General features: G+C 46.2%; 1 non-coding gene across 1 annotated transcript; it reads left to right on the plus strand.

Annotated features, from left to right (window-relative positions):
- The first annotated feature begins 5,563 nt into the window (after window positions 1–5,563).
- TRNAQ-UUG (transfer RNA glutamine (anticodon UUG)) lies at window positions 5,564–5,635 on the plus strand. The gene has a single exon. It is a non-coding gene; the product is annotated as a tRNA-Gln (tRNA).
- Window positions 5,636–9,208: the final 3,573 nt, after the last annotated feature.

Raw genomic sequence — 9,208 nt, forward strand, 5'->3', positions numbered from 1 at the left:
ACTCAATAATCTGTCCCTCTCCTATCCCATGTGCTTGGCATAAGATCCCAGCTCTCTGCCTGCAAGGACACCGAAGGCATGAATCATAAAAGATAAAGAAAGAGGTACTGTTTTGTTGTTGTTGTTTAAAGATTCTATCCCTCTATTTGACAGAGTAAGAGAGCACAAGCAGGGGGAGCGGGAGAGAGAGAAGCAGACTCCTCGCCCAGCAAGGAGCCCGATGCAGGGCTCGACCCCAGGACCTGGGATCATGGCCTGAGATGAAAGCAGCCGATAAACCAACTGAGCCACCAAAGTGTCCCCCTAAAAAAGACACATTTGATTTGACTGAAATCAAACCCTTCTGCTAATCAAAGGACACTTAAGAAAGTGAAAAGAGGGATCCCTGGGTGGCACAGCGGTTTGGCGCCTGCCTTTGGCCCAGGGCGCGATCCTGGAGACCCGGGATCGAATCCCACATCGGGCTCCCGGTGCATGGAGCCTGCTTCTCCCTCTGCCTGTGTCTCTGCCTCTCTGTCTCTCTCTGTGACTATCATAAAAAAAAAAAAGAAAGTGAAAAGAAAAGCCACAGACTGGGAAAAAAAAATCTGTAATACAAACATTTAGCAAAGGATTCGTATCCCAGATATATAAAGAATTCCTATAGGTACGCCTGGGTGGCTCAGGGCATGATTCTGGGGTCCAGGATTGAGTTCCACATTGGGCTCCCCATGAGGAGCCTGCTTCTTCCTCTGCCTATGTCTCTGCCTTTCTGTGTGTGTGTGTGTGTGTGTGTGTGTGTCATGAATAAATAAAATAAATAAAACCATAAGCAGAAATCTTGCATACCCACTGGATTGGCTGAATTTAAAAGACAAACAATACCACCTCTTTACTAAGATGTGAAGCACCTGAAACTCTCTCATACACTGCTGTTGGGAGGGTAAAATAGTACAGTACAACCACTTTGTTTTGTTTTAAAGATTTCATATATTTATTCATGAGAGACACAGAGAGAGAGAGGCAGAGACACAGGCAGAGGGAGAAGCAGGCTCCACGCAGGGAGGCCGACGTGGGACTCAATCCCGGGTCTCCAGGATCACGCCCTGGGCCGAAGGCAGGCGCTAAACCACTGAGCCACCTGTACAACCACTTTGGAAAGCTGTTTGGCAGTTCCAATAAATATAAATATAAATGTCCACTTACCCTAAGAGCCAGCAATCCCTTTCTAGGTATATACCCAAGACCAAAACAAGTTTGCACAAGAATAGCCATGGTATATACCTGCCCTACGACCCAGCAATTGCACTGTTGGGGATTTACCCCAAAGATACAAATGCAATGAAACGCCGGGACACCTGCACCCCGATGTTTCTAGCAGCAATGGCCACTATAGCCAAACTGTGGAAGGAGCCTCGGTGTCCAACGAAAGATGAATGGATAAAGAAGATGTGGTTTATGTATACAATGGAATATTACTCAGCTATTAGAAATGACAAATACCCACCATTTGCTTCAACGTGGATGGAACTGGAGGGTATTATGCTGAGTGAAGTAAGTCAGTCGGAGAAGGACAAACATTATATGTTCTCATTCATTTGGGGAATATAAATAATAGTGAAAGGGAATATAAGGGAAGGGAGAAGAAATGTGTGGGAAATATCAGAAAGGGAGACAGAACGTAAAGACTGCTAACTCTGGGAAACGAACTAGGGGTGGTAGAAGGGGAGGAGGGCGGGGGGTGGGAGTGAATGGGTGACGGGCACTGGGTATTATTCTGTATGTTAGTAAATTGAACACCAATAAAAAAAAAAAAAAAGAAAAAAAAAAAAAAAAAAAAAGAATAGCCATGGTAAAAAAAAAAAAAGAATAGCCATGGTAGCTTTGCATGTATTAGCCCCAAACTGGAAACAATCAGATGTCCATCAACTGGACTAACATACTCTGTATTCATACAATGGAATATTACTTGACAATCAAAAAAAACAAACAAAAAAACATGCCACTGATATATGAAGTGATGTGGATATATCTTGAAAATACTGTGTTGAGCAAAAGATATCGTTCTGTGGTATGTTCTTAATATAGATATAGAATAGGCAAAATTAATCTTTCAGTGATAGAGAAACCAGAGTAGTGATTTCAGGGGAGCAGGATAGGGAATGACTGAGAAAGGGTACCAGGGAATTTTCTGGGGAGATGGAAATATTCTATATCTTGATCTAGGTGATAGTCACACATGTGTGTATATATACTTGGAAAAAAAAACTGATTTCTTCAGTTAAGGTTTGTGCGTTTTACTTCATATAAATAATATCTCAATAAAATACCACTTAAAAGAATTAGATGTATGTACTATTATGGAACAATCCTCAAGATATGGTACTAAATGAGTAAAACAAGGTGCAGAACAGTATTTTCAGTTTTTAAAGGAAAAGGAATATGGGACACCTGGCTGGTACAGTTGGTGGAACAGGTGACTCTTGATCTCGAGGTTGTGAGTTCAATCCCCATATTGGGCATAAAGCTTACTTAAAAAAAAAAAAAAAAAAAAAAAAAGGAAAGAAAAGAAAAAGAGTATGCATATACATATATATTTGTATAATAAAATATCTCTAAAAGGAGAGCATCAGAAACAGCTTCTGAAAGCAGAAAATTATAGTCAGGAAGTTTTATGTATCTGCACATTTCCTTTTATACCTTGTGAATTTTGTATTGTGCTGATGTATTACCCACATATTTTAAAGTTTTTAAGGAAAGAAGAAACAAGATTTTTAAGTAACATGTCATTATATTAAACGCAAAAGCAGAACACAAAACTATACAGTGAAGACTATGTGAAAAAGCATTTTAAAACAGGAAGTGGAAAAAAATCAAGTGTCAAAGGTGCTTTTGGGGAGCACCTGACTGGCTCAGTCGGAAGAACATGGGACTCTTCATCTCCGGGTCTTGGGTTTGAGCCCAGCGTGGGTGGAGAGATTGCTAAAGAAAATGAACTTTTTAAAAAAAGTGCTTGTTGGAATTATAGTTATTTAAAAATCTTTCTACTTCACTGCATTTTCTACATTTTCCCTAACAATGCTTTATATTCTGAAAAGATAAAATAATTATTTTAAAAAGAGAACGTGAAAGCATTCAAGAAAAGGATAAAATGTGGGTGCTGCTTTGTTCAAAGAAAGTGAGCAGCCGATTTCTCCTGATTTCCCAGGTCAGAGCCTCTGGAATGCCAGGCCCAGAGCAGGGGGTGGGGCCGCAGGCTCAGAGACTCAGGGCATCACCTGTCACCCTGCACAAGGTGGCACTTAGGACTTACTGGCATAGCTGGGGTTCCCAAGGCAAAGTAGGGCATCTGTGGCTCAATGTCACCTGTCCTGGGCGGCAAGGACACAGAGCAAAGCTGATTCTATGGCAGCCAGCTGTGAGCAGCGTCAGCTCAGATAAGGGAAACTGACTTGGACTTGACAGTGAACGTGAATACTTTCCACTTCACTCAAAACCTCCCTGCATCTGTTGTTCCATTGGCTGGCCATTTATAGGCTCACAAGAAATTTGAGAGAATACCTTAAAATTCTCTGATCTCAGACTTGTTGTTTTTTTTTTAAGATTTTATTTATTGGGATGTCTGGTCTGGGTGGCTCCGCAGTTGAGCATCCGCCTTTGGCCGAGGGCGTGATCCCGGGATCTGGAATCGAGTCCCGCATCGGGCTTCCTGTGAGAAGCCTGCTTCTCCCTCTGCCTATGTCTCTGCTTCTCTGTCTCTCATGAATAAATAAATAAAATCTTAAAACAAAACAAACAAACAAAAAACAAGAAAGATATGGGAAACCAGAGAGGCTAAAACCATTTAAGTCAATTCAATCTTGTTACTCCAGCCCAATACAGAGACACCCACATCCCACCATAGAAAGTCAGTGGGAGTTTGGTTCATTCCTCGCAATGGAAAATCCTTAATGTTTCTTCTGACAATATACAAGAATCATAAAATATTTTTTCAAGCAATACAGCAAATCATAAACTATGAGAAATGGGGCCTCAATAAATTGATTCCCCAGGGATATCTGTCAACAGCAGACCTTTTTGGATTTGAGCTAAGCAGGTTTTTGGTCCACGGCAAGAGAAACAGACTCTGGGTAACTTACACAGGAACAGTACTTCTTGGAAGGAAGTCAGGTAGCTCATAGCATCAGACTTAAGAAAACTTAAGAAAAGCAAATTTAAGAAAATGGACAAGAAGGAGGGGGAGCTGGGCAACCAGAAACCCAGCCATGGTCAGGATCCAGGGTACACGGGTTAGGACACAACTTCTGCTGCCAGTGGACTTAGCATGGCTGCTATCACTGCGCCTGAGACACTGGGTGACACAACTACACCAGCAGCAGAACAGGTTCTAAAACATCCCTGTTTCTGGGCATCAGTTGCTTTGGATTCTTAGTCCTGTTGGCCCAGCTAAGGGACACCGTCACTCTGGAGAGTGCATCTGCCTTGGAGCCCAGCCCTGCTGTCACCCAGACCCACACCATGCTGGATCCCTAAGACAAGCAGTCAGATGTCACAGGGCGAATAAATGGCAAACGACTATGACACACGTAAACAGTTTGCGTATGTAAGTGGGATTTTATTATACATACAAACTGTTAAGTAGATGTTTGGTGTTGTTCTGGTTAGGCTTATTGCTCTTTTCATGTCAATACATCAATGTAATGCTATAAATCAAAATAATGAAAAAAAAAAACAAAAAACAAAAAAATGTCAATACAATAAAAACTCATCCCCTCAATTACTGCATATTCATCCTGTGGATACTGTCAACATATACTAAATCGATTTTCGCTTGATGGATATTTATATTCTGATCTTTACCACTGTGAACATCACAGCTGAGAACAACCTTGAACACTTGGCACGGTCTTTTAGGATAAAGTTACTAAAGCGGAACCCCTGAGTCAGGTGTTCTAAAGGTTATTATTAAATAAGTCGACCTGGAAAACCCCAAGAGGGAGTCTGTCTCTTGCTGACCAACACCTACAGGCTGCAACAAACCACCCACAACAAGCCGCCCATAAGGCAGGGTGTCCCGGCCTCGGTCGAAAAGCGTGGCTTCGGGCCCACGCGCCGGTCCTCCGCGCCGGTCCTCCGCGCCTTGGGGGGCGCCGGGGCTTTGAACCGCCGTCCGCCACGTGCCAAGCCGCTTCCCTCCCCGCTCGGCCACAGGGCCCGCGCACGGAGCGCCTCGTGGAAATAAATAAATAAACAAGGCCGAAGCCCAGGCGGCGCGCGCCGAGCCTTCCCTGCTCCGCCCGGGGCCGCCGCCGGCCTTCTCCGCCCCCCAGCGCCGTCCCCCCCGGCCTCCCGGGGCGCGGCTCAGGACCCCGGGAGGAGAGCAGGAAGCGCGGCGGCAAGAGACACGAGCCGGGACTGCCACCGTCGGGGCCGCGGGAGCCGGCACGGGCGGCCTCGGGCGCAGAACGCCGGGGCCGGGCGGGGGCCGGGGCGGGGGGAACCGGGCCTCCGCCGCCGCTCGGGGGAGGCAGCTCCGCGCGCCACGTGGCTTGAGAAGCCTCCCGGCCGCCTAAAGCAGCCAGCAGGTCCCATGGTGTAATGGTTAGCACTCTGGACTTTGAATCCAGCGATCCGAGTTCAAATCTCGGTGGGACCTCTTCAAATCTTTTGGTGCTACAATTCCTGTTTTGAGGACCGCTGGCGGCGGCGGCCACTTCGAGCTGTGTCGTTACCCCAGTGACCTAGGGGATCGCGGTTTAGGGTCCCTCCCCCTCTCTCGTTTCAGGGCCGGCCTGAAAGTCGCAGCGCGCATGCGTGAGAGTCCGGGCGGAAAAGTGCTGGTGGAGGGGGAGAGGGAGAAAGTGAGAGAGAGAGAAAGAATGATTTTACCTCGGAGGGGCTGGCGAGGGAACCCGAGGGACCCCAGGGAGCCTGCTCCCGACCGCGGCCTTCGGGTCCGGGACGCCTCCTCCCCCCACCCGGGAACCTTTCTTCCTATTGGCCAACGTGCAGAGCGCGCTCCAGGCCTGCTCCAGGAACCGGGAGTGAGCGGCTGGGCGGGGCCACGGGGCGCGGGAAACGGCCACGGGCTGGGGCGGAGGGTGCGCGCCGGCGGCCGCTCCGCCTGAGTCAGCGGGTCGGACCGTGGGGTGGGTCTGTCGGTTGTCCGGCCCTCGGGCAGTAGGCAGAGAGGTCGCCCGTGCCCTTCGGGCCGTGCCAGCCGCTCAGGGTGTCTCGCCCGCGGTTGCCCGGCCCGCGGAGGCGGGTAGGACTCTGCGTGGGGTCCCCACAGGGTCGAGCACGTGTTAGCCAGCCTGGCCGGGACTGGCGCGCGCGATCCGCGGGAACCGCGTGTGTCTTGGCTGCGGGGGAAGAGGCGCGCCTGGAGTGTTGTCTTCTTTGAGTCCTTTCTGGGTTTTGAGAGCTGCCGGGCCCTCTGGGATGAGTGACGAGGGAGCCCATTGACGCATTTGTGATCTCCCTACAGGGTGATTGGCACCGTGGCTCTACGTGCCCGCCCTTTGGGAGGATGCCATGGAAACAGGATCCTCTCTCGGCTTTCCCCCCCCCCCCAGCACCCCTACCCCCCCACCCACACACTGCATAAACGTTTGAATGGATCTGTGTGTATGAACCATCCCAGCCTGAAAATGCGTAGGCGTGAGAGGTGGGAGGCCTTGCTCTACCAGATATTAAACCTTATTATCAACTATAAACTGTAGGAATTAAGATAGTGTGGTACTGGTGCAGCAGGATAGACCAACATGCCAATGGAATGTAACAGAAGGCCCAGATAACAGCCCCACACGTATTTGGGCAAGTGATTCATGACAAAGGTAGCGCAGCAGAGCAGGAGGGGAAAGGATCTACTTTTCAATAAACTATTCTGGGTGTCCAATTGGAAAAATATGAAATCAAATTCCTCCCAGCTTACACTAAACACAGCAATATATTCCATGTGAATCATAGACCTTCATGGGAAAGGAAAAGCAATAAAGCTTTTGGAAGAGAACATTGGAGAATATCCTCTTAAACAAGACAAAAAATTCCAAAAGCTTAGTATATGTCACCATATTCATGTAATACTCCATGTTCTTCCTATCAAAAATCCCCAATAAGGGACACCTGGGTAACTCAGTGGTAAAGTGTCTGTCAGGATCCTGGCGTCAAGTCCTACCTACATCGAGCTCCCCACAAGGAGCCTGCTTCTCCCTCTGCCTACGTCTCTGCCTCTCTCTGTGTCTCTCATGGATAAATAAAATCTTTCAAAAAAAAAACCAAAAACAATAAGAAAGTGAAAAGTTAAGGCACAAAATAAGAAAAAAATATTTGTAATGCATAACTGGCAAAGAAATTGTAGATTAAAGAACTCACAATAAACAATAAGAATATAAAATTAAAATTCTAAAAATCAATTAAAATAAAGACAACCTAAGAGAAGAACCTAAGAGAAGAATAGCAAAGTGCTTGAACTGGTACTACACCAAAAAAAGGAAATCCAAAATAACGATATAGGGGCACCTGGCTGGCTCAGTAGGTAGAGTATATAACTCTTGACCTTGAGGTTGTGGGTTCAAGCCCCAAGTTGGGTGTAGAGGCTACTTAAAAATAGAATCTTAAGAGGTGTCTGGGTGGCTCAGTCCGTTAAGCCTCATACTCTTGATTTTGTCTCAGGGTTGTGAGATTGAGTGTAAACTGGTAGAAACTAGGGGATCCCTGAGTGGCTCAGCAGTTTGGTGCCTGCCTTCAGTCCAGGGCGTGATCCTGGAGTTCTGGGATCGGGGTTCCGCATCGGGCTCCTTTTTAAAGATTTTATTTATTTATTCATGACAGAGAGACATAGGCAGAGGGAGAAACAGGCTCCATGCAGGGAGCCCGATGCAGGACCCCATCCTAGGACTCCAGGAGTTCACACCCTGGGCCAAAGGCAGGTGCTAAACCGCTGAGCCACCGGGGCTGCCCCTGCATCAGTCTCCTTGCATGGAGCCTGCTTCTCTCTCTCTGTGTCTCTCATGAATAAATAAATAAAATCTTTAAAAATAATAATAAACTGGTAGAAACTAATTTTACATTAACTACTGAAGCTGAAGACACTCATACCCTGTGATCTAGCAATTTCACTCTTGTATGCATATCCACAGAAATGTGGGCATTTGAGACATGCATAAGAGTGTTTTTGCCACATGATAGCCAAAAACTGGAAAGGACTCAAATGTCTAGTAGTAGAATGGATAAATAACTTACAGTAAGGCCATAGAATGGAATATTATACAGCAACAAAATGGACAAGTCTTTTTAAAAAGGTATTGAACAAAAGAAGGCAAATAAAGAATAAATGACTCCATTTATATAAAGTTACTAAACAGGCAAAAATAACTACTGTATATTGTTTAGAGCTGCAAACTTAGATGGTAAAACTCAAGCAAAGCAAAAATTCCCATGTAAGTGAGGATACCCAGGGGAACAGAGAGGGCCATGATTGGAAAGGGGCCAGCAACAAGTCTTCTGGGGGTAGTGGTATTATTATTTTTAAAAAAATTTTTAAAAAGATTTTATTTATTTATTCATGAGAGACACACAGAGAGAGACAGAGACACAGGCAGAGGGAGAAGCAGGCTCCTCGCAGGGAGACTGATGCGGGACTCTATCCCCAGACCAGGATCACTCCCTGAGCTGAAGGCAGATGCCCAACGGCTGCACCACCCAGGCGTCCCAATTATTATTTTTTAAAGTAATCTCTCTGCCCAATGTGGGCCTTGAACTCACGATTCCAAAATTAAGAGTCATGTGCTCTATCAACTGAACCGGTCAGATACTCTGATACTGGTGTTATCCTATTTTTTGTCCTTGGTGGAGGTCACATAGCTTGTTCACAACAAAAATTTGTTAAAATGCACATTATGTTGTATTCATTATTCTGAATGTATGTGGTATTTTTTCAACATGAGAAGTGAAAAACAATACCTATTTAGAGACATGTTTCTGTCGGGTCACGAATGAGGAAATCTGAAATGAAGAGTTTGCCCACAGACTGGGGAATCAGGATAAAGATCCTCTACTCTGAGCCAGCCCAAGGGCATTCAGAGGATCAGATTTAATTCTAGGCATTGCAGGAGAACATTTTCACCCTGCCACTAACTGTCTGGGTACATCTGGGTGAGCAATTTAAATGTTCCAAAATTGGGGGCACCTGGGTGGCTCAGTGCCTGAGTGTCTGCCTTAGGCTCAG

The sequence above is a fragment of the Canis lupus genome, chromosome 9, assembly GCF_003254725.2.
Source record: "Canis lupus dingo isolate Sandy chromosome 9, ASM325472v2, whole genome shotgun sequence".
In the NCBI taxonomy this organism is placed as follows: domain Eukaryota; kingdom Metazoa; phylum Chordata; class Mammalia; order Carnivora; family Canidae; genus Canis; species Canis lupus.